This window comes from Podarcis filfolensis (assembly GCF_964270895.1).
Source record: "Podarcis filfolensis genome assembly, chromosome: 11".
In the NCBI taxonomy this organism is placed as follows: Eukaryota; Metazoa; Chordata; class Lepidosauria; order Squamata; family Lacertidae; genus Podarcis; species Podarcis filfolensis.
In genome coordinates this window covers 45,139,413-45,164,252 of record NC_139613.1, presented here as the reverse complement: position 1 = coordinate 45,164,252, position 24,840 = coordinate 45,139,413, and the positions used below count along the sequence as shown (strand labels likewise).

The following is a 24,840-nucleotide window of genomic DNA, read 5'->3' as shown; positions in this document are numbered from 1 at the left end:
GGCCATTTTCAAGTGAATGCCTTTACTTCTTCTTTAAAAATATGTACTCTACACCAGTGTTTCTCAACCTTTTTTTGACCGTGGCCCCCCTGTCCTATGGGCAGAAAGGTAGCCATTTAAATGTTTTGTTGATAAATGGAACATATTTTATTTATATTTATTTACAATTTATACAAAATGCAATCGCACAAAAACTTATACATTAAGTATTTCTCAATCAGTGTGATCCTTGTGCTTGATGACCTGAAACAAGCTTATATATATATATATATATATATATATATATATATATACACACACACACACACACACACACATATATATCCGGTTCTTTTGCCTTGAGGGATAACCGAAGAGCACCTCTGTCCATTATGTTAAGGCGATTCCGCATTAGGCTGAGTAAATAATTCACACGACTGAATCCTGATTCTACTAAATATGAAGTAGGAAATGCCATGAAAAATAATGTTGCTTTATCCCAAGGCTGTGGAAACTTTTTAGATGTTGTACTCTTTATCCAAAAATGGTCTGCAGCATTCTCTTACCTGTTTTCTTTTCTTTTCTTAGACCCTTCTCTGTTTTCTTCACTTCTCACTTCCTTCTGTGCTGTGGCCTCCCATTTACACAGTTTTCACCTATGGCCCCCTTGGAATATCCTGGAGGTCCTCGGGGGCCATATAGATCCTGGTTGAGAAATGCTGGTCTACATCCTTAGGGGCTTAATCCAGCCAAAACAAAGAATTTTAAGTTTGATTTGTTTCAATAAACAGCTAACAAAATTGCTTTCTTATCAGCAGCCCACACATCTTTTAGACATAATTTTAAGTGTGTACCTAAAAATGCACTATATGAACTCAGCAAATACAAATTTGTGTATCACACAAATGCACTCATCAGTGAGTTGTGATTGGTTGCAGGTCCCACTTGTTTATATGGTTGATAAACCAGGATTTAATTCTGCTTAATATGTGAAATTTGCACAAATTACATTAGAGAACACAGTGCGTTTTAAGGGTCTTTAAAAATTAAATAATCTGGTATAGGCTTAAATTTACGTAGCTAAACTTTCCTGCGTTAAGCTGCTTTCCCAAGGGGAAATCTGAAAACCCATAGCATATTAACCTAAATGAATGTAATTAACTGCATTACCGGTGTCCTATTAATAGTTCTTATTCCAAAGTCTTATAGACCTGCTTGCATCATTATGCTCAGAACTCAGGTTTAATTTAGTGTTAGAGCTGAATATGCTTGATTGGAACAATTTTCAAGTCACACAAATCTCAGTGAAATGTGCAGATGTCAAAAAACAAAGAGGCCTCAATGAATTTACTTGCTGCGAGCAGATATTGGTCATAAAAGCTCATGTTGATCTTCTCTTAAAGAATATATATAATTCTGAGTATTTTGAAGCATAGCAAGAATGAAGAAATGTAAATAGCAGGAAGATATTGCTGTGATTCAAATTCAAATGTCTTTCTAAAGTTGTTTGCATTTAACTTCAAATTAGAAGTGAGTGTGCTTCCAAAAACCATTAGGCCAGTATTCTGGTTTAATCTAGAGCAGTGCACTGATTCTGTGTAGTCTTCTCAACATATTTTGAAGTTTGAGTTTAAGTCTAGATGCCTTTCCCTATACGACCGGTGGGGAATCTGTCTTCCCTCTAGACGTTGTGGTCTTATTCTTGCTCTCTCGACCACCTTTTTAAGAATCACTTCCTCTTTTGCATCCGGTGGAAGAGAGAGGGCTATGCAATGTTGCAAACTCCACTCATTTTTGTTTTGCCCCAGCTACTATTAGCATGTGCAGGTACAAACGTGGTCTTCTCAATTGCTCCCCTGCAATTTTGGAGAGCCCTCTCCTCCAGGGGGACATTATAGATATCAGCTATGCGTATCTTAACTGTAGGAGTTCATTGAATGGTGGCCAATGTGATGGAAACATCAGTTGGACAAACTAGCATGCAAAAAATTCACCCAAAGAATGGAGATCAGCTAGATCCAAATTTTATGTTAAAATCGAGACCAGGTTAAGCGCTAGCAGCTAGTTGACCATCTCGGCTAAAAACCACCACCACCTACCGTAGTTTTTCTTCCATGTAAACGACTTGAAGTGAATTTAAAATACAGGATTTGTGCTCAGTTGAACTTCTTCATTCTGCTACAGCAATTTTTACAGGGATGGTCAACTAATAGCTAGCAGGCAGCATTTAGTCCAGCTTGATCTGCACCACAGCCCACATTTTCTGTGGCAGGTTGAGCAAGCAAAGGCACTCCTCACACCTGAAAATGAGAGGCTACCCTGGTAAGGAAATGGCCTCTGGGACTAGCTCTTATTTCCAATGGATCACGTTGAAGGGGACAAGTGATCAGCTGTGGTGGCGGAACTATGAATTGGTGTCTGAAGTCAATGTTAAGACTAGATGGTGGTGAATAAACGCTAACTGAGATAGGAGTCGGTATTATTCTTTTTTGGATAGGTTTAGATTCAATCAGCAATGTTGATGGCATGTGGTACAGTCTATCCCAAACTGCCACTTCAGACCATAGATTACCTGAATGCTTCACTTTTTTATATATATATAAAAAATAATCCTCCCTGAATATTGACATGTTGAGAAAAAATATTTTATTTTAACATGTATTCTGATGTGCAAACTTTCAATGGGCTGGGATTTTAACACCCCCGCCCCCCGGAGAAGCATCAAAATATGTACAACTTGAATCCAAGATGGCCTGTAAAGGTAAAGGTAAAAGGACCCCTGACCATTAGGTCCAGTCGTGACCAACTCTGGGGTTGCGGTGCTCATCTCGCTTTATTGGCCGAGGGAGCCAGTGTACAGCTTCCGGGTCATGTGGCCAGCATGACTAAGCCACTTCTGGCGAACCAGAGCAGCACACGGAAACGCCGTTTACCTTCCTGCCGGGGTGGTACCTATTTATCTACTTGCACTTTGACGTGCTTTCGAACTGCTAGGTTGGCAGGAGCTGGGACCGAGCAACGGGAGCTCACCCCGTCTCGGGGATTCAAACCGCCAACCTTCTGATCTGCAAGTCCTAGGCGCTGTGGTTTAACCCACAGCGCCACCCGCAGCCCCAAGATGGCCTGTACCACATTATATTTCTGCATTCTTCACATCCTTCTTGCAGGACTACAATTCAACTGGCGAAGTAAGAGATTGGTATCTCAAAAGACTCTCTCGGTGCCTCTTTTTTTCTGTTGGTGAATGCGTAAAATTATACACAGTATAGAGAACTCAGGAAAAAGGAAAATATATAATTTTATTCAAAACAACTTGAGCATCAAAGGAATCTATGAACTGATAATAACAAAATACTGCACTGGATGGATACAGCGACTCTTCCCCTTTGCAGATTATGGATGAGATTATCAAGCAATTTCTCACTTTTTGATCCCCCAATTCAGCAACGGCATCTTTAACAGAACCATATTGTAACAGTTTGGAAATAAATAAATTTATGCAATGCAATGCAAAAGTCATGTGATATAATGTGTCATGTGTAATTTAAGAATCAAGCCTCCTTACAAATTGTTTTAGCGTCCAGAATCTAAAGCAGGGATGAGCAACGTATAGTCAGTCATATAGTTGCATAAAAAGCCCCATATTATATTTTTGCAACTTGTGGTCAGTTGTTAGAATCCTGAGATTCCCAGATTGCATGTAAAAAAAAAAACCAAGTAAGGTTTTAGCCCTCATTGTGGTGAAGAGAAGATCATGATGGCAACAAATATTAAAGGCTCAAAATATGTGTATTTTAAGCAATAAATACTTGCGGAAAGAATCACAAATTTTTGTATCCAAATTAAGTTCTAAGAAATTTGGTCTTAAGAACTGGCATTTGAATTTCATGTGTATGTATATCAAATGAAGGGCAACATAGATAAGAATGAATTGACCTCTCTTTGACTTTCTAGATTGCACTGACAACATTCAGGAGTGACACGTAGGAGAAGAAAGAGTATCACTTGTGAAAGTGTTCCAAGTCCATCAGGTTGAATTAAGCTTTTTTTGCAACAACTTCCAAGCAACTGCAATCAATGTAACATGACCAGTATGGATTGGCATTGATTCTATTTATGAAAATGATATGCGAATAATGGAACTGTGTTGCAGCTCCTGATTGTTCCAGCAAACATTCTGGGCACTGGGAAATTGATGGGTAGGTTAGGGCATGCTGGCAATTCTGATCAACCAGCCAGACAGCATGCAGTTACAGGGCTTAGGAGGATACTTCACAGCTGATCCTTCACATCCCATTCCAGCTCCATCCTAGTCCACGCAGTGTGGCTTGTACCAAGGGCAGATTAGATGCCCTGCTATAATGCTTTGGAGGGTGTCTCCCATTGCAAATCTAGGACAAACATGGAGCAGAGGCACTATGTAAGGGGCTGGTCATTCCTGCTGACTGCATTATGTATGGCCCCCAATAGTCCTTTCGTACATGCAGAGGCCAAAAACTGGATCATATCCTGCACTGTGTACAAGCAAACTCACCGTTGCCGAAGACGCTGTCCGCTCCTGAATCAAAATTATCTGCTATAACTTTCAAGCAAACTACATTAACTAAATACTTCCTTGGGAATATTAAAAATAACCTATGTGTTGAGATTAAAAATTAAAATACAGCCTTTCTGGATATCCATACATATTTTCCAGTAGAAATATACTTTATAATTCTACAAACAACATTTTATATTAAAGCTTTCAGTCTGCAAATCATTATGATTTAACATGGCAAAACAAGTGTTTTGGTTCTTGTCTTTAAAACTCCCTTTTTGGTGAAGGAGATTGGAAGGGGCACAACATGGACAAATAATGGGAATCAGCAAAAATAAGTGATTGCAAATGATACAAACACCACATTTATTTAGAAAAATAAACTGAAAATGCCTGTTTGGCTGGTACATTTTCCATGAAGGACAGATAATTGGCTATAAAAATGTTATGTGTCAAATACGTAGTAGAAATGTTTTTTTCTCTTTCATTTATCCTATTAACTCGGAGGGTACCGTCAATGTGAGCAGTATAGGTCAATTTCTTTGTTGTTACAATGATACAAAAATGTATTAAAAATTAGATCTGTTCTAAAATCCATGTTAGCCTGTTGATGCTTTTTCTATTATTTTTTAATATATCTCAGGCTTAGAAGCAACAATTTGCCTTGTGAGAAAGATTCCAAATGTGACGGGATAGAAGGGCATTAACTTTTCTTCACTTTTGATGATGGGCTTTTAATCTCCTGTAGAAGCCCCTCAAGGTACATCTTCCTGCGGGCAGAAATTTCATGAGGCCATCTGTGCAAATGATGGCCTACATATCATTCCCCTGAATGGAAGTGACAGTGCAAATATTAGAAGTGCATTGAGATGCGATCTGTAACAACTGAATTATTTCGGCAGAGGACAGGAAACAACATCTTTCCAAGCATCTTCGAAGCATTCGTCCTTTCTTCATCTATGGCTTTGAATTTGCACAAGGGACAACAACGGCCTTCTCTTTCCACCCACGATGACCAATCTTTCATTGGGACTAAATGCACTGATTGCTCTTGAGTCGTTTAAGTGCTTCATCCTTTCATTCAGCTACATATACTTAATTTTTTTTAAAAATTGGACACTTGCTGGACCATGTGACTACTAACTAGCTGTTCTCAATTCCTTTGCATCGAAATCCATTCGCAGCAGGATCTGGAGATGGCTGTTTCTTTGACGGGGTAAGATCATTACTCCTTTTTCTTCCTGTGTCAGAGTGAATGGTACTTAAGGCTGTGGCTTTTGTTAGGGCTCAGCTCGTAGCTGCTGGATATGAGTCCGGTGATTTAATGCAGATTACTCCAGTGATCAGTTGTGCTCTGGCTCAAGGGCTCCCGTGCTCTAAGAAGGCTCCCTGTTGTTACAATTAAATATGGCCTGAAAGAAGTTGCTGTGTCGAAACTGTCATGGGAGAAATTGATTAACATGCCTCCAAAGGTTGACATTCCTTCTAGCCCGAAGGAGCTGCAAGGGAACAAAGAAACAAAAGAGTGGCAGGTTACAAAACACATATTATATGTATATGCACACATATAGCCAGTTAAAATACCATCCCTTATTGGTGCTCATGCAGCTCTGATAAGTCTCACTGAATTCCATGAAACTTACTTCCAGGTAATCGGGGACAGGATTTCAACCCGACGGGGTTTTCTACATATTAAATTTATTTATACGTGGGTTGTCAGAAGTTACACAAGTCAGTCAGCAAACATGACTAGTGCTGGCTTAAAGAGAGCATTCATGGCCAGAGTCCACAGCTTCACACTATACGTGCTTGTATTAAAGTTGTACAACTTGAGAATTTATAAAACAGGTACCCGCAAGACTGTTCTCATTTCCACTTCACACTTGGGGTGATCTGACATGCCATCTCAAATCCAGTCTCTACCATCACAGACTTATCATGGACTTACCAGTAGCAGCTTTTCAGCCAAGGCCTGATGCCATGCCCCATACTTCAGACCAAATTTTAATTAAACGCAGCTTTGAATACAGCTGCAGTACCTGCTACTGCTTCAGTACCCTGTCCAGGCCCTGAAAGAATCCTTACATATAAAATTAATCCTTAGGCCTTTTATTTTTAAGGAGAGTCTTTGGAAAGTCAAGCCCCATTTCAAAGGAAGTTGTACTTCAAACAGAAGCCTCGGTACACTGTTAAATATAAATATTTCAAAAATTCCTTCTATTAAATAATCCATTGGAGTAGCCCATTCTTTGCTCAGCCTCTTTCTATGATAATGCTCTGCACACACCACAAGGAAAGCTGTGGTCTGCTGAATCAGGACTATCTTCAGAAACCATGTGATCACCTGTAGTACACGTGGGTTCACCATTTTACAGTCACAACTAGCTGGACAGCTGAGATAAACTCCTTCCAAAATCTTCTCAGCCCTGAATATGGCATGTCCAATTTCAACATGCTTTGTTTTTTTAAATTGTGCACAGGAAGATTTTTAGTGAGCATAAAGAGAGATGACCAATGCCTTCATGTCCTAGTTGTCATGCATACGTACATATATCATTTTATTTGTCTATTGCCTTTCCACAGTTAAAACCTTGATCAAGGCGGCTTAGCAAAAAAATGCATAGTTCAAAACATAACAAAAGTAGTCGTGAACAATAATAAAACATCAAAAATTATGCAATCAATTTTTTAAAATTATACCTAAATTACACCCTCAACAAAATCACCCAGCCCAAGAGCGTTCAGGAGCCTCAGCTTTTGTAGCAGGAGTCAATCAGGGTTCCACTATCCCAGGCCAGGTGGGAAAAGGCCAGCAAGGCAGGGAGCAGGTCTTCCATGACTCACAGCCAAGATGTCAGCTTCCCGCAGACATCAGGTTGGAAACTGTGGGAAACAGGGTGGTGAGCGAGATGACGGTGTCTGAGTATGTGATGGGGCAGACCTATAGAGCCACCACCCCAACACCTGTGCTGTGGCTGCTTACCTGAAAAGGGTTGAGATGGGATGAGCTTGCGGGCACACAGTTGCACCAACATGGAATGGCAGAGCTTCATGCTCTGGCACCGGGGGGAGGAAATCAGGCGGGGGTATGGCTGGTGTGCATCCCGGGGGCATGGTGCATGTCTTGGGGGTGTGGCGTGCCACCTGCGGGCGCGTGGCGCCCAGCGGGATTGCACTGACAGGGGTGGTGTGCTCTCCCCCTTCCTCCGCCAGTGCCAACATGCAGCTCCAATCTTGGCACTGTCTGGCACCAACCCCGTCAAACAAGCAGCAAACAAACTGCCCTGCCAAGTGTCAAATAGGTCTTTTATCTGGCACCTCTATCATACACTATTGATGAATCTAGCTAGTAGCAGCTTTTGAAGGACTTAAGAGACAGGCCTCGACCAGTTGTGCTACCTGCTATCTGCAAAATGGAAATGTCAGGGATTAATAAACCTTGAACTTATAAGTTTTCTGCCACTGAATTTTGTGCAAACAGACAGGGACGATCTAAGAATTAAACTCGAGAGCAGGGATTCACGTACATCTCTGATGGCTGGGAGAAACGAAACAAACACACACATGCCACAGCACTGACAACCTGCTGACCTGGGTGCATTCTAGGCTGACGTGAAAGATGCTGAGTTTACAAGTTTTGAAAGGCTGCAGAAACTTGCAACTGTCTGGGACCAGAAAGTAAATGTGCGTTCTTTACAGCTCACTTATTATCATCAATAATGAATATTCTGTAATTGGATCTTAGTTAAAAATTCTGTTGATGCAAGGAGCCAAGAGAGAATCCATAGCACTTCCCTGCAGCTATTTTGGTTCTTTGTCTCGAACAGGGGTGTTACATAGCAACATTTCCCCCTTCGATAAAACAGGGACTAGGATTCTCAACTCAAGACAAATTTTCAGAACGATGCATGCAGTAGTTGGTGAAGTTTCCCGCCACAAGCTCGTGATCAAATTGACATAATAGGAATACATGCGGGCGCTAATTATTGCAGCAGCATCCAATTCCGCAAGGAACTTTTGAACAGATGGATGTAGTTTTAAACATACATTAAAAAATAATGATATGACATTGCAATTATGTTGGTATGTAGCCCTGCTGAAGAAACTTTGAGAACTCTTTTGGAGCTTTACAACTTTCTTTCTTTGTTTTTCTCCTTTTAAGGAAGGATTGTGATTTTTTTTTTTTTACTCCCGATCAGAATTAGATGACATTTGCAGGGTGCATCCTGCTAAATTTCAGAAGTGGTGCAGTAATATTTCCATGACAGTTTAGGGATGGGTAAAAAAGAATCACTCAAACTTTCCTAGTGTTTTGTGGTCAATAGTAGACATAAGAGAGATGCCATTGGGTAAAAAAAACCTGATGAACTATGGACAACTAGGTCTATAGGGCTTTTTCTGCCTCACACATTTAAAATTGATTTGGCAGCAGCAAGAACTAAAACTAATTTGCTTTCCGCTTAACGGCATCCCCTCTGAATAGAAGGTTGATCCAAGAGTCACAACAGTGCTCTTTGTAGTATTTCAGATTTAAGCAAATTCCAATCCTCTTAAGTATAGAAAACAACATTTTGTTCTCTTTTAAATAAACCAACTTGCCTTCATCAGTTCTGCCTTATCCTTGTGAATGTGTGAATTCATAAACAGTCTGGAACCAACATGTTGCCCCAAGATATCCTCTACTATGAAGCCTGCATTATCGTGGCACTGTATAACTGACCATTTATTGAATTTCTATCCCACCTTCCCTCCCAAAGGACTCCAGGGTTTCAAACAGACCAAAGAACCTTAGTATAATCCTTCAATATTGTAAGTGCAAAAACTGGGTGTGCAGAGTATTAAATCAAATGCTTTGAATTGCAGCTGGACAGGGAAAGGCAATTGACAATTTCGTCTTCTATATTCATCTACCCTGAGCAATGCATCAGTGAAGACAAATGGTAGGTAGAAACCCATAAATGTTGTTTACTACAGAGCCCAACATTTATCTCATTCTCCCCAATTTCTGCCAATTCTTTTCTCTCTTCTCCAAGCAGAATGCACATCATTTAAGCACTAAGCAAGATAGAAACTGCTCTAGCAACATGCGGCAGTGCAAGGAGAGAAGATTGCTTTCGCAAAGTTTTAGTTTCCAACAATAGCTATATTGATATACTTCCTTTTTAAAATGTGCTGCTAGAAAGTTGCCCAGACTGTTTGAAACCCTTCTGAGTGGAGCCTACCTTCCAAATGATAAGGAAATCTGCCTTATTGTCAAACATAAGCCTTTCAGGGATTCAGTGCAAACAAGTGCAGGATTACTTAAGTGGGTTAACCCCATCCCAATGGTGGTTAGTGCTCACTATATCTAGTGGGATTACTAGGAGGTCATGGGAATGAGGCCAATGAGGAAATGGATGTGTGGCCTGGTTCCAGTTTTTTCTCTATCCTCCTCCCTTGCAAAGATATATGAATATATAAGCATGGCAGTTTTACAAAATAGTGCTTAGCTAAACTAGATTGTGTCTTACTTTGCTTTAGGAGTCCCCACTTTCACGGCTGCTTATCTGATAGGAAAAATGTTGTGTGGCCTCTACCTCTTCTGTTTCTCTCCCTACCCTCCACTCTTGCAAAGAAATAGTGATCGCTTAACTGTTGCAGTGGGGACGCAGGTGGCGCTGTGGGTTAAACCACTGAGCCTAGGACTTGCCGATCAGAAGGTTGGTGGTTCGAATCCCCGCAACGGGGTGAGCTCCCATTGCTCGGTCCCTGCTCCTGCCAACCTAGCAGTTCGAAAGCACATCAAAGTGCAATTAAATAAATAGGTACCGCTCCGGCGGGAAGGTAAACGACGTTCCCGTGCACTGCTCTGGTTCGCCAGAAGCGGCTTAGTCATGCTGGCCACATGACCCGGAAGCTGTACGCTGGCTCCCTTGGCCAATAAAGCGAGATGAGTGCCGCAACCCCAGTGTCGGCCACGACTGGACCTAATGGTCAGGGGTCCCTTAACCTTTACCTTTACCTGTTGCAGTGGTAGTTAGTGCCTAAGTAAGCTATAAAGTCCTACGCTTGTCTTCATGATAATCCCCACAGAACACAGTGGGGTTTACGAACAAAATCAAATAGGACTGTGTCAGCAACCACCACTGCTTATAAGAATAATTATAATTTTATTATTTATATGCTGCCCGTCGGGTTGGGTTGCCCCCACTCTGCTTGCAAAGTTTGTTTTAAAAAAGGAACAAAATAGTTCAGTTCAAGTTCATCCAAATGCACTTTATAGTTTGTAATGCAAAGAACAGGGAAGGGACTGTACTATAGCTTTGTGGAGTTTTGGCAGGTGGGCAATGCCCTAACTGCACTGAGTGAAGGGTCTTCATTGCCTACATACATTGATGCAGAACATTGCGACTTACGTAGTAAGTAGTGCTTCTTATCAGGTGCACATCACCCCAGTGCACTAGCTGCAAATTAGCCACTCAAACAGTTTTAAGATCTTGCTATTTGCTTTAAACAGTTCTGGACCAGGTTACCCGAAACACCCACTGCCCAGTATGAGCATCAATACCAGCCATTTTCCTGGTGATTATCGGCTTATGGTAACATGGAGAAAAGCTTTTTCACCTAGTGGAGCCCATGTTGTGGAATGCTCTCCCTGCTGATAAACAAGAGGCGCCACTGGCCTTCCACTGGATCCCAAAGATGCAGTTGCTTAGACAAGCATTCCCCCGGTCTCCAGATCGAATGGTTTTAATTGATTTTTTTATAGTTATGCTGTTTTAATGGGCTTGTTTCATTGTGCATTTTAATTATTGATACCTTTAATGTTTGGATGAAATAGTTTTATTGTGTATTTTAATTACATGGGGATGTATTTTTTATAATTGACTTTACCCTTTCGAATTAATTAATTAATTATCGTCATGGTATTGTTGCCTTGTTTGCTTTGGGGAGCTCGTACATGTTAGGAGAAGAAGACGGAAGAATACAAATAACAAAATTCGTATCAGTCGAAGTACTGCCATAGATTTGCTCCTCCCGAAAAACAGCTTTTCAGTCTGTAAGATAACAGCTTCTACTTACAGAATTACCATTTGTTTTCGGATGGAAATGTTTCTGGTTAGAAAGGAAAAGAAGCGGGTGGCTCTCAAACTCCACCTCTATGATCCGCCCAGTTTTGCCCAAACAAGATTGTCCTGATTGGATGTGACCCCCCCCCCAGTTCACTACTACCCTGTTCTAGCTTAAGCAATTGGGGTGGGGGAATCTTTGCTACTATGACTGTAGCATGGCAGGTACACTTAATAGTTGAAGGATAAATGGAAGCTCTTTATTCAAGGAATGTGCTCAGTGTAAGTATTGAAAAGCTTTACCTGTTTTATTACATTACCTGTTTTATTCAGCTGATACATTTCTGATGCCTACTGTTCACAAGCTCTTGGGCTTCGTAATAGGATTAGTGAAGTTTCTATTGGTTCTGAGGAAATAACCAATTTTCCACTCATCGCTTTGAACACCCACATGAATATGTAGCAGCTTCCTGGCCACTTCCCTACTTGGTGCTCTGATGAATGGGATTTTAATAAAAATGGGGACTTGAATAGCAGTAGGCTGGACTAGATGTTCTATATATTGCATTCTGTAAGGCTGGGATGGGGAGCCTGTGGCCCTCCACATGTTATTGAACTCCCCAACTCCCATCAGCCCCAGCTGACATAGCCAATGGCCAGAGATGCTGGGGTTTAGTCCAACAATATCTGGAGGGTCACGGGCTTCCTAGCCTTACAGTAGCTATTTAGAACAGAATAGTGTGAAGACTGAATCCTGCTGTTTGCATATTATAAGGTCCGAGAGCCCTTTCAGTGCTTCAGTATGAGCGAGAGTCCCCCCCCCCAAAAAAATGTATTTAAGGCTTTTCAACCAAGCCACAGATGGTACTCATGCTGCTTCAAAGTCCTCACAAAGCATTTCATTCTCTGCATGAGACAGATTGCTGAACCTGTCAGAGAATGCTGGCCGAGGATCTGATTAACAAAGAAGGTTAGATGGCAAAAATCAATGTGGCAGCATAGAAGAAGCTGCTACACTGAACTAACGGTATGGGCTGTCAAACCATGCATTTTGTTACATTTCCTTACATCCAGGAATGGTTTGTTCGTAGGCTTGCATTGGAAAGAACTTGCTCAACAAACAAGGAAAGCTAAAAATGAGAGCATCAGTAAGGTGTTTTGTTTTGTTTTTTCAAAGGATTTGGGGCTATGGCTTTTTCCATATGTCTACAAACTCCCTTGATATTTGTTAGCACCTCAACCTTTGATTCTGCTCCTTATACCAGTTTTTGATGATCTGTTATACATTGGTGCGTCCAGTGACTTCAATAGATTTGCCTGCACACATCTGTGAGTAGGTCCACAGCATCTGACTGCATCCTTTGAAAACAATGGAAGTACTCATGTATGAAGGGAAATTATTGATGGGGTCTCTGAAAAGCATGCATTGTTAATACATCTGTATGCATCTTTTCCTAAAGCCATGTATTTTATTTTTTAAAAAGGTTTAAAAGTATATGTTTTAACATGCATGCACATACACAGAAAACAGTAAGAGTCAGGTCTGTCATAAGACTTGTAGACTCAAATGCTGAATGCAGCCAGAACGCAAGTGAATGATTATAATCCAAAGCAAACATAAAGAAATAAATTTCCTGTTGAGGTTTATAATCTACTGTCAGGAGCATAAGTCAGTTGATCTGCTCCTACAGTATGAACAGAAAATGTGCCTGATCAGGCAGGGCATCATGCCAGGGAGCAAGCAAGCTTGAAGGAACAAAATGAGCTAGCAAGGTGTACAGCCTACAAGCTGGAAACAGGGAAGTCTGACTTTGCTAGTGATAAATTGCTCAGATAATGAGTTAGGAAGGAGATGCTGTGATGAAACAGGTGGATTTGAGTCACCGTATGCACTGGTAAACGGACTTCAGAATTGTGGGATCTACTTTGGAAGGGGGAAAAGGAAAAAAACCTAAAACCATGAGATCCACAAATGAGGATCTGGTGTAAAAGCCCAGGAGTTCATGGTCCTTCCAAACAAAAACACATTATTGGTTAACCCAGCCTTCATGATTTCAGCAACAGAATGTGTTGGGGGTGGCATTTTGTTCAGGGAGGCAGAAATTCTTGCCTATCTATTTCAAAATCACCAAGAGATTTACCTTTTGTCTACCCACTCAATAGATTTTAATCAATTACAGCAAATATTATATGCATTGCCTAATAAAGATTGGCTGCTCTTGCCTACTTCTATGCAATGAAAAAGGCTAGGTATAGACATGAGGAGCTTTTGGTGCCTGGGTCAAGGGAACAGGTAAGGAAGTTTGCTGATCACAGAAGAACCAAATATGGCTGCGTGCATGTAAGGTGGTTGAGAAAGCCAGATTACTTTGCTATAGCACAGCACTGCCTAACATATTTACATGCCAGCCATTCCTATAACAAATGACCCTTTGGTGCCAGTCTGGGCAAGAGAATCTAGCTCACTTCTGAAAAGGGAAACTTTGGTTTGACATTCCTCAACCTGCTAGTAAAAACTAAACTTCTCTTTCAAGACAGGGTGGAGGGTCTTCCTATACACAACAATGACAGTATCAAGTTATCTTTCACTAATGATTTGATGATGTCTTCAAGAGCAGTAAAACACACATCAGCAAAATGGTAGGAAGGTGTTTGGTTTTTTGATCGCAGGCTGTATACCCAAGTGGATAACTAAGAATGACGGTGATTGTGGATGGCCAATCCCCTAGTGTGTCTGGATTTACAGTGGTACCTCGGGTTACATATGCTTCAGGTTACATACGCTTCAGGTTACAGACTCTGCTAAGCCAGAAATAGTGCTTCAGGTTAAGAACTTTGCTTCAGGATGAGAACAGAAATCGTGCTCTGGCAGTGCGGCAGCAGCAGGAGGCCCCATTAGCTAAAGTGGTGCTTCAGGTTAAGAACAGTTTCAGGTTAAGTACAGACCTCCGGAACGAATTAAGTACTTAACCTGAGGTACCACTGTACTAAACTGAAGCCTATCATTCGTGCTTTCTCCTAAAATGAATTAACCCAGAAAAACAGAGCAATCTAAAACCCATAGTTAACAATTAAACATACTTTACGAGGAAGTCCACATAATTTCCATTAACCATTTCCATTTATTCCCTCACCCCCGTTTTTCAGACAATGTGCATAAAGAAAAAACCTGAAAAATGTGATGCATAATCAATCTCAATAAGGCAAGCATGAAAATGCGGAGGGAAAAAATAAAGGTCGTGTCTTGTATGAGGTCTCCTAAGATACTGTGAATATATATGAATCAACCTTTAGATTGGATTTTGTAGGGGAGAAAATTATCTGCTTATTGCATTTGTAACATGCCTTTCTTCCCTGATGAAACTCAAGGTGGCAAATTGGATTTCAAAGGTTGCTTTCCATGCTGGCACTCCTCCTCCCAGTGGTGCTGAGTTTCAACGATGTTGAACTATATGTCTTTCCCTTATTCTCAGTGGGATACCTCCAATAGTGGTGGAAGAGAATATAAGTCTATTTCTTAAATTATTTCTTCATATGGAGAATCAGGTACAAAAAAACTCTCAAGCTTAGTCTTGGAACAACTTTCATATCATGAATTGCTTCCCCCCCCCCCCCTTCTGAACGTAAGTCCACAATCCACTGAGGACTTAACTTCTTTCTCTTCTGCAACTTCTATTATGGCAGTCACATTTTTTTTTAAAGTGGATACGATATATTTCAATATTACTTAAGCAGGTGAAAACTGTGGCTTGATTTAAGATAAGTAGGTGTTTCTCAAAACAATATTGCCAACTCTGCTTAAGTAAAATCAAAGACAGGTGTCATCAAAAGCTTGGAGCCTGTTCATTTATCACAAAAGAAATGTAGTTCTATGCAAGCTCTCCGGCATGGAAAAGGAGGTCTTGTTATTTCTGCAGACAGTGCTTTTTTCAGGGGGGCGGGGCGGACGATGATGACAGAGGGGTACGCATACCCCTAAGCATTTTCTGAATCTAAGTTTGGCCTCATTGAGGGGCAGTATTTCAATGTGATTAGGAAAATGAGAGCACCCCTAAACATTTTTTAAGAAAAAAGCACTATCTACAGCAGTTAACACGAACATTTGTTCTTCCAACACAGCTTTAAGAACATGTGGGTGTTTACATCTGCAATAAGTGACCAGGACAGGGCTCAGAAACCTCTGTGATGGCTCAGTGATAAATTGTGTGGTATTACTTTATCATTGTAAGCCATGTAACAGTCTTTCGCAAATGTAGCAAGAAGTGTTGACAATGTGAACATTGTCAACTGGGGAGGGGGAAGGGAAGAGGGAGCAAAGGGTTCAGAGCAAAGAAGTGTTGACAATGTGAACATTGTCAACTGGGGAGGGGGAAGGGAAGAGGGAGCAAAGGGTTCAGACACATTTGCACTGTCCACACGTCCCAGTGCCCCCACAAGCTGCAGGCGCACCACTGGGATACACACCCTGATGTTCACCATTCACAGACACATTTATCTTAAGGCTTCCAAAAGACTCGAACCAATGGCTTCAAGTAACAAGAAGGGAGATTCCGACTAAACACCAGGAAGAACTTTCTAACAGTAAGAGCTGTTCGACGGTGGAACGGTCTCCCTTGGGAGGTTGTGGCCCCTCCTTCCATGGAGGTTTTTAAGCAGAGTTTGGATGATCATCTGTCATGGATGATTTAGCTGAGATTCCTGCATTGCAGTGGGTTAGACTAGATGACCCTTAGGGTTGCTTCCAACTCTACAATTCTATGATCCACCATCTATGCCCTTACCCCACCCCTCTGCCTACCTGCCCACAGACCCAAACAGCAAGCAGTACAGATCAGTTGAGAAAACTTGCCACAAAAGCCAATTCTCTGAGAATTTATGTTAGACGACTTTGAGACCACTTGCTGGAAACTTCCTCCATCCTTGAAAGGTGACTTGAACTTAGGAAGTAATGAAAACCAAATTTCATGTAATTTTAAATTACTACAAAAAGGTTTCAACTTGGGAAGCAATCAGACTGCAGCTCTTATGTAATTTTAAGCTATTTGCATTGCTACTTGCCTAAAGCACCTGATCTATCTCTTATTGCTCATCCAGTATTAAAATCTGCACACTCTCATCTAGTCTGAATATTCTGTGTGATAGTACTTTGACTATCTCATCATATTTATGCATTTCCATTTCTCAAAGGAGAACTGGGCCATATATAAAATGCATGGTCTGATGGCAGATGAACAGAACTATAAGAACTGATCCATTTTTAGGAATACATTTGTAACAGTTATATTAAAAGGATATACAGTACAAGATCCCTGCAAATGTGAAATAATGTTATAGGAAATTGTTTGAAAAGTAAAGAGGTACTCAACCTTTTTGGTGTAAACCACAATGAAAATTACAGCCAACAACAAATTTTATGGCAGCAATATTTACTTAAAGATAAGTTCTTACTGCAATGGATGGGATATGGAGTATAATAACTTATACATTCTGATCACCTGTACGTCTCTGTCTTTTCCTTAACAAGAAAAATGCCATTTTTGGGAAGGGGCAATTTTCATTGGAAAAATAACATGGGAGAAGGATTAACCTGCTAATTCCAACACGAAGTTCCTAATCTGGATTACGACTGGCCAAAATTGAGAGACAGGATATCCAATTTCCATTTCCAATTTACCCAGCCTATGAAACTTGTGAATGATTGTAAATAGCTTATTAGGAAATAGGAGAATCTAATGTAGAAAAGAAAAACAGCTGGAAAGGCTTATTGCCATTCAGCAACAGTTATTGCTTTGCTCAGTAAAGCTTGGTGTTTCATTCTGCAAAACTGCGCTTAATCACCCTGTTCTCAGACTTTGCTGGTCCATGAGTATAATTTACTAAGTATTTTCTATGCAGGAGGAAGAAGAGTGCATCGGTTTAATCCGTTCATGCCCTGCTGATGGAGTGTGTACAAATTTTTGAGTGACAGAGGATTCTTCATTTAGGAGACAGGAAAGATCATGGATTTTCAGTTAGATGCAGAACAAGTTTGTGTTATGCCCCTATATGGTAGTCACTTAATTAAGCAATTTTTCATCAATATTTCAAACAAAAAGAGGGTTAAAGGTGGGGGGTTAAGTTGCAATTTTCTACTCATCTGGAAGTGTTCCACTGACATCAGGGAGACTTACTTCTGAGTAGATATGCATATGATTGTTCTGCAGAACACAGATCCATAAATATCATTGTCCCATTCAATGTATTTTCTGTATTGGTAACTAATATTATACTGTATTACTACATACAACATGGACCATCAACAGCCATTTAACAAAATAATGTATTCAAAGACCTGCTTATATTCCACATATTGCTTGCCATTATTCTAAAGTATAAAACTCATGCTCCCAGGCTGACTATCTGGCTTATACACTATTATCAATGTAAGGAACATCATTTTAAATTGTCATTGTTTGGGGAAAAGGTATGACTAGATTAGCTCTAAAATGCATAAATGATTATTTGGTACAACCAAAACTCTGTGGATATGTTTTTGTTCAAAAACCTTACAAAGTAAGTTATGTAAATGACAGTTCCTCTCCCTTCAGCATTAGTCTGAGACTAGCATTGCAGGTCAAAGATGAAAAGCAGCCCAGATATGATGCTTCCATCTCTCCAAACTTTTCTTTATTTTAAAAAATATGTGACACAAATCTATTCTAGCCTACTGGTAAATAAACTTCATTTGTTCTGGTTCGGCACTTTCTCTAGATTTCTAACAAGCCCAAAGCCAACATACAAATAGTGATGCACTTTTCCGACTTCCTACAATAAATGTGTTGAAACTATTACATTTCTTATGAGCGAAATTTGCCAGTACTCGGTTCATTCTGTTGTTCAGTAATAACGTGTTCTATTTTACTAATAAAAGTGATCACATGAAGTGTGTATTGCTTAAGAGTTTCTTTTCTACTCTTCTGCCATAGTTAATGGTTCCTGAGCTTGTCCATTTTCCTTCTGATGTCACCAGCACAGTCTGTAATTTTGTCTTGTTTGGTAAGTTCAGCAAAAGCAGCAGGAAGTCAGGCTATGAAACCACTGTATCCTCCTAGAACAGCTATCTTGTTGGCAGATCAGCAGGGGCACTATATTGACAGAAACCACAGACACCAGGCCTGAGGGTATCAACAAAATCAAGCTGCTCAAACTTTAAGGATTTCCCCAAAGTAACAGTACCTTGGAAATCAATTATGAAGTGCTGTATTTATATACATGTATGTCATGTTGATTTTTTTACAGTTTCTTTTTCAATTTTTAAGTCAAGAAACTAAATTTCCTAGCACAGTTTGTTGGAACAACCCGCTTCTCTGCCATGAAAAAACACACTGAAGCAACTTTTGAGAGATGAGCATTTGAGATGCTCTTTTCTCATGGAAATGAGTTCTGAAAATTCCTCTACTAACACTTAGGGCTTGCAAAAGCATCACTTCAAGCATTTGCCCTAGATTAGCTGCCATCTGCCACCACATTGTGCCAGATTCTATGTTAGAAGCTAGATACATGTTGTAATTAGCCCCTAGTAGACAACAACCGGTTTCCTCTAGGGAGTTAAAGCTAAGTAGAACTACATTTAACAAACATTGCCACTTGGTACAGAAGCCTAGGACATAATCTATGCAAAAGATATGGGAGAGGGATCAGCAATTTCCTATGTTCTACAATGAATCAATGGCAGACATGTTCACAGTTAAGTAGCTTTTAAGCAGCTGCTTTGTACCACCCTAATGTTGCACAAATTACACATTTATCCCACTCCTCGGGAATCTCAGTGTTTATATGAGCCTTTCTGTCTCCAGCTTCCCTAAACACTGCCTTTCTCTTTTGTATTGCAATGAAAGGCTGTCTAAATGTGTGCAACCCTAGAGAGAGGCAATGGAAGCCAGCAGACATGGAGCTCAATTTGAATTTGCCTTTCCACATGGATTCAAAAAAACCAGGGTCCTTTACTCTGGCAAACAGTGGCTCTTGAGAGGATGTCAGTTAGACAGGAATAGTTTGAATGAAGGAGTCTGTAGGCTGGGCTCTGGGGTCACCAGCTTCCTAAAAGGACAGTGGTAGAAGAATATATTTGGTATTTAATCCTGTTCTATTATTCCCAACCACTATGAAAATGCACAAGTTACCACTTCTTTGGGCAAGCGATTTTAAAAGCCCAACATGCTTCATCAGACAAGGTGACATAGAGTCAGAGAATGGTAGAGTCAGAAGGGACCTCATGGGTCATCAACCTCCTGCAATGCAGGATCTCAAAATGCAGTTCCCCATCCAATTTGAAACCTTATTGGACCTTGCTTAGTTTTGCAAATGCGCTAGCAGACAGAACCTTGTTTCTTGAATCCATTGGTTAAGGCCCTACCCTATCTTCCACTTGACATCCCTTTAGATTTTTGAGGATGACCACCATAACTCTGAATAATCTGAGAGTCAGAATGGTCTAATTAACTAAGGTTCTCAGAGCCCCTGGTTAGAGGTCTATATCTGGCATGGGCAGAGCAATCCTAGCTATAGGAGGCTGGCAAAATTTACACGGGTTTAACTCCATGAAGGAGCAGGGCTACTGGACTTACACACACCCTTCCATTTTGCCAGTGTAAGTTCTGCTGGGTTGCTAGGTCACGTGATGAAGCTGAAAGAGGTTTGGAATAAGTTTAAGCCTACCCCTGTCTTGTCCTGTTCCCAGAATACCCCTTTTGGGGGGCTTACCCCAGCGTTGGTTGAGCTGGGATAAGGGACTTCAGCCAACACAGCCTTAGCCTCACCTGGCTCAGCCAAATAGTCACCTATTCCAAACTCACCCCTCCCAGGGGACCTTGACTTTGGATTGTGCTGTTACTGTTAGTCTCAGAAATATTTCCTCATCTGTTAACTGAAAATGATTGCAACAGATTTTCATTACAAAAATTACTATTTTTTTCAAATCAAAAGAGCTAATTAACTCCTGGGGAGTTGATAATTCTACAGCGGGAACATTACGTTACCCACACTTTCTTCCGTCACTTCACCCACCCCGCCCCAAATAAACAAGTTAATAATAAATTGCCTTCCAAAATCTCCAAAATCAATAGTCCAGAGAATCTGATGCTACTGGCAGGGATCCCATTAGCTATATTGCACATCATGTTAAATATGATAATGTAAGGCTTTCGTGTTTTTAAAGTGGGTCGTTGAATAATATTGTTGGAGTTAAAGGGGACAGGCTGTTCTCCTAACAACCTACATGGCTCCTCCTCAGCATCCAGATCTCCATTTCCCAAGCTGCTGGTTCAGACTTCTCCTGGGGTCCCAGATTCCCATTCACCTGCCCATTAGGAATGTTCCCTGGGTGGGACTCCTCTCACTCCCAGATCTCCTCCTCCTCTTCTGACCACACCCTCCAACATGTCTTTGCAGGACTCATTACACTATGAAGCTCACAATGAGACGTTTCCGAGCACAGTTCAAAGAGTTGGTGCTAACCTTTAAAGCCCTAAACAGCCTCAGCCCAGTATACCTGAAGGAGCATCTTCACCCCCATAATTCAGCTCAGACACTGAGGTCCAGCTCCGAGGGCCTTCTGGCGGTTCCCTCATTGCAAGGAGTGAGGCTACAGGGAACCAGGCAGAGGGCCTTCTCGGTAGTGGCGCCCACCCTGTGGGACACCCTTCCATCATATGTCAAGGAAATAAACAACTACCATATTTTTCCGTGTATAAGACTAGGTTTTATCCCTTAAAAATAATGTCAAAAATTAGGGGGTGTCTTCTACACGGATACATCTCTCTCCATTTTCTTAAATCTGAGTCCCCAAAAATAGGGGGCGTCTTATACATGGGGGCGTCTTATAGACAGAAAAGTACGGTATCTGACTTTTAGAAGACATCTGAAAGCAGCCCTGTTTCGGGAAATTTTTAATGTTTGATTTTTTATCACATTTTTAATATTCTGTTAGGAACCAATCAGAGTGGCTGGGGAAACCCAGACAAATGGGTGGGGTATAATTAATTTGTTGCTGTTGTTGTTGCAGATAAAACAAGCAAAATGATGTCACCCATTTAAGTATCTGTTAATGATCTATTATTGTAGATGGATTTGCGTGATTTTCTAGAGAGCTTCGCAGAGGAGGTTTTTTCTCCTTTACATCCATTTTGAAGCACTCAAAAAACAAAACTCACAGCACATATCAATCTTTAGCTGTCACATACTTATATCAGCACAATTACTTCTGCCACTTTGCAAAACATAGGGCTCAGACTATTATGAGTGATGCAACACACATATCAAGCTATCAGAAACAGATGAGAAGATAATACAATCCCCCGAAAGAAGTGATGAAATCGTAGCAAGTTGAAAACAAGTTTTGCTTATCAGGCAATGCTACCAAAATAAAGAGTCCATCTTGGTTCCCACTGTCAGATTATTTGCTACTGCTATCACACAGATCTCAGGATGTTGAAAGGCTAGACCAGGGGTCAGCAAACTTTTTCAGCAGGGGGCCGGTCCACTGTCCCTCAGACCTTGTGCGGGGCCAGACTATATTTTTTTTTTGGGGGGGGAATGAACAAATTCCTATGCCCCACATACAACCCAGAGATGCATTTTAAATAAAAGCACACATCCTACTCATGTAAAAGCACACTGATTCCCGGACCGTCCGCCAGCCGGATTTAGAAGGTGATTGGGCCGGATCTAGCCCCCAGGCCTTAGTTTGCCTACCCATGGGCTAGACAGATACTATCTACGTAGTAAGGCTTGTCAACAAGCACAACATTAATAACTTGGGTCTTCCACCTGAAAGATTCTTGTTAAATACATCTCTTAATGGCACAAACTGCATACAATATTTGTAGCTGTGTGTGAAAAAAACACTTATTATTTATTAGTACTTGAGTTAAAAGAATAAACGTTTGGTCAAGTTATGAATATACTACTAACAAGTTAAGTTTTGCATTATGCTTAAATACCCAAGCTCGAAATGAAACAGAGAGAACAACTAGAATTGAAGCCTAGAGACCTTTAAAAATGGTGGCTCTTAAGGCATAACTTCTCTGTGTGGATTTCCAAGTGGATGTCCAAGCCCCGCCATGCCTTGGTTGGGATGACTGGGATCAGGAAATTCTGCACAGGGATTTGCTTTTGTCTGATTCCTGCCCCATTCTTAGCCTGAGGGTGATTAAGTATTTTGGTAATTCAGGATGCGCCTCATCTATATGCGGGTGCTAACTGTTTAAAGCTCTTTAAGGGGAACTCAGGGGAGCTTCCAAAAAGTTTTGTCCATCTTCAACATAAGAATCCCCCAAATATTCACAAGGAAGGCAGAATCAAGAGTACCTGCTTCCTACAGACCTGCATTCTTTTAGTGAAATAGTTACAGGCAGTGCTATTTTTCTAGAAAAGAGGTGACAGAAATCACCATGAACACCTCCTCTGTTCTCTTAGAATGGCAATGGTGCTCACCTGAGAAGTGCCGGAACTGAGTCATAGCGAGTTCAGGCTGAAAAAAATCCATGATTACAGACTTAGTAAATACAATTATTAATCCAGTTGCAGGACTGCATCAGAGTCATAACCAGAGTAAATATGGGTAGCTAAAATCCACTGTTGTTGGGTGCAACCCTCATTGTTTATACTTCTCTGTTTCTACATATAGGGTGCATTTTTAAGCAATAAACACAGGAAAATTACAGTTTTGAGTCAAAGGTCAAGTTTCTTGTTAAAAGGAAAAAATAGAAAAGTTATTTATTAAACAATGATCATTTTCTGGCTTATATTAATAATATACATCAGCTATGCTGACATGATCAATGGTCTAATTTGGTAATACAACATTTTTGGTCTCTCATCCACAATGGCTTATTTATCTCTGAGAAAAGGATGAATTCTGTTTGTTTTCAACAAGTATGTAGGAGATCGATTTGCCAGTATGAAATAATGCACACAATTTTTCATTCAACTTAACTTTGCCTAGTTCAATTTCCACATGCATCATGACTCATCATAAAGCAAGCATTCTAGCCCACCATAAATTAAGTGATCAATCAAAAATTAAAACAAATCTGAAAACTGCAATCTTGTTTAAGACATGTGCTTGTAAGATACTGTACAAAAAGTGTATTGCATTAACACAGGCTCACTGGCACAAATCTAATGTGCCACATGCTTCCTCCTGCCACCCCCAACCCCAGCAATAGTTTAAATAAACTTGGAATAGAATGTGGCTGCTATTTTCTAATTTTCACCAGAAATAAATAACAGCTGTTGCCTGAAGCAAGAGAGGCAAGCACTGATCTCTTTGATTCATTACAAGAACAAAAACTGTACATTGAGTTTTTATTTCTATTAGTGTTTCAAGATACTGTTTTAATGTAGCTTCTCCCTTCTCCATGTTCCATTGTAGAAGAAACCTTTGCAAAAATCTCACAAAGCCAAGTTTAATAAAAAAAAGAAAGACCCTAATACAACAACCCACAACTGAAGCCACATACCACAGAAGTCAGGAGTGCAATTTCATGATGAAATTCTCATCACCCGTCTTGTTTAAAGAAATAAAAAGGAATGGGACCTAGTGGAAGTTTCACATATTGCAAGTGCCAGTGTAGTGTAATACTGAATTACACCAAAATTCATTTGCCATTTTGTTGCCATTCAACCAGTTTGGATATAGTTTTGGAACTTAATTTTTTTAAAAAACCACACTCTCAATGAGAGAGAAAGATATCACGGAGATATCAGCAGACTTGGAGTTTGCTGATTTTTTTAAATCTTTGGGGAAATCCCAAAATGAGAACTGAGCATGATCAATGGACATTGAAGAAGAATTAGACCATTCTGGGGAAACAGAAAATCAAGGGGAAGGGGAAGAGTATGGAATATCTCAGAAAAAGACAGCACTCCACACTGCAACATTTAGTTGCAGGCCCCACCTTTTTGTATGTAATACATAAAATAAGTGCATATTCAAAAGTTTTGTAAAAATTTAATATAACTCTTGGAACTGTGAGCAGGAATATTAGTTTTTCCATCTTGAAGTACCTTTCACGTTTTGTTTTCATATTCAGACTGATATGATGTGCTGAATAAGACTTGTACTGCTCCACTGGTCATTTTGTTAGCTATTCATGCTGATGATAATACACAGTGTAAAACTAATGAAAGGATGTGGAAGCAACACAAAGTTAATAATCATCTGTGTGACAAGAGACACTGGGAGTTATCCACAAATATTTATCAGTCTTAGCATGTGGGCAGGATTTATGTGAG

General features: G+C 40.4%; 1 protein-coding gene across 5 annotated transcripts in view; it reads right to left on the bottom strand.

The window, feature by feature from the left end:
* Positions 1–3,256: 3,256 nt before the first annotated feature.
* PRR16 (proline rich 16) overlaps positions 3,257–24,840 on the bottom strand; it is a 143,589-nt gene continuing 122,005 nt past the window's right edge. For all 5 annotated transcript variants that reach the window (XM_083577134.1, XM_083577131.1, XM_083577132.1 and 2 more), the window contains exon 3: positions 3,257–6,015. The gene's annotated coding sequence lies outside the window, so the exon portion shown is untranslated. The remainder of the gene's footprint in view (positions 6,016–24,840) is intronic.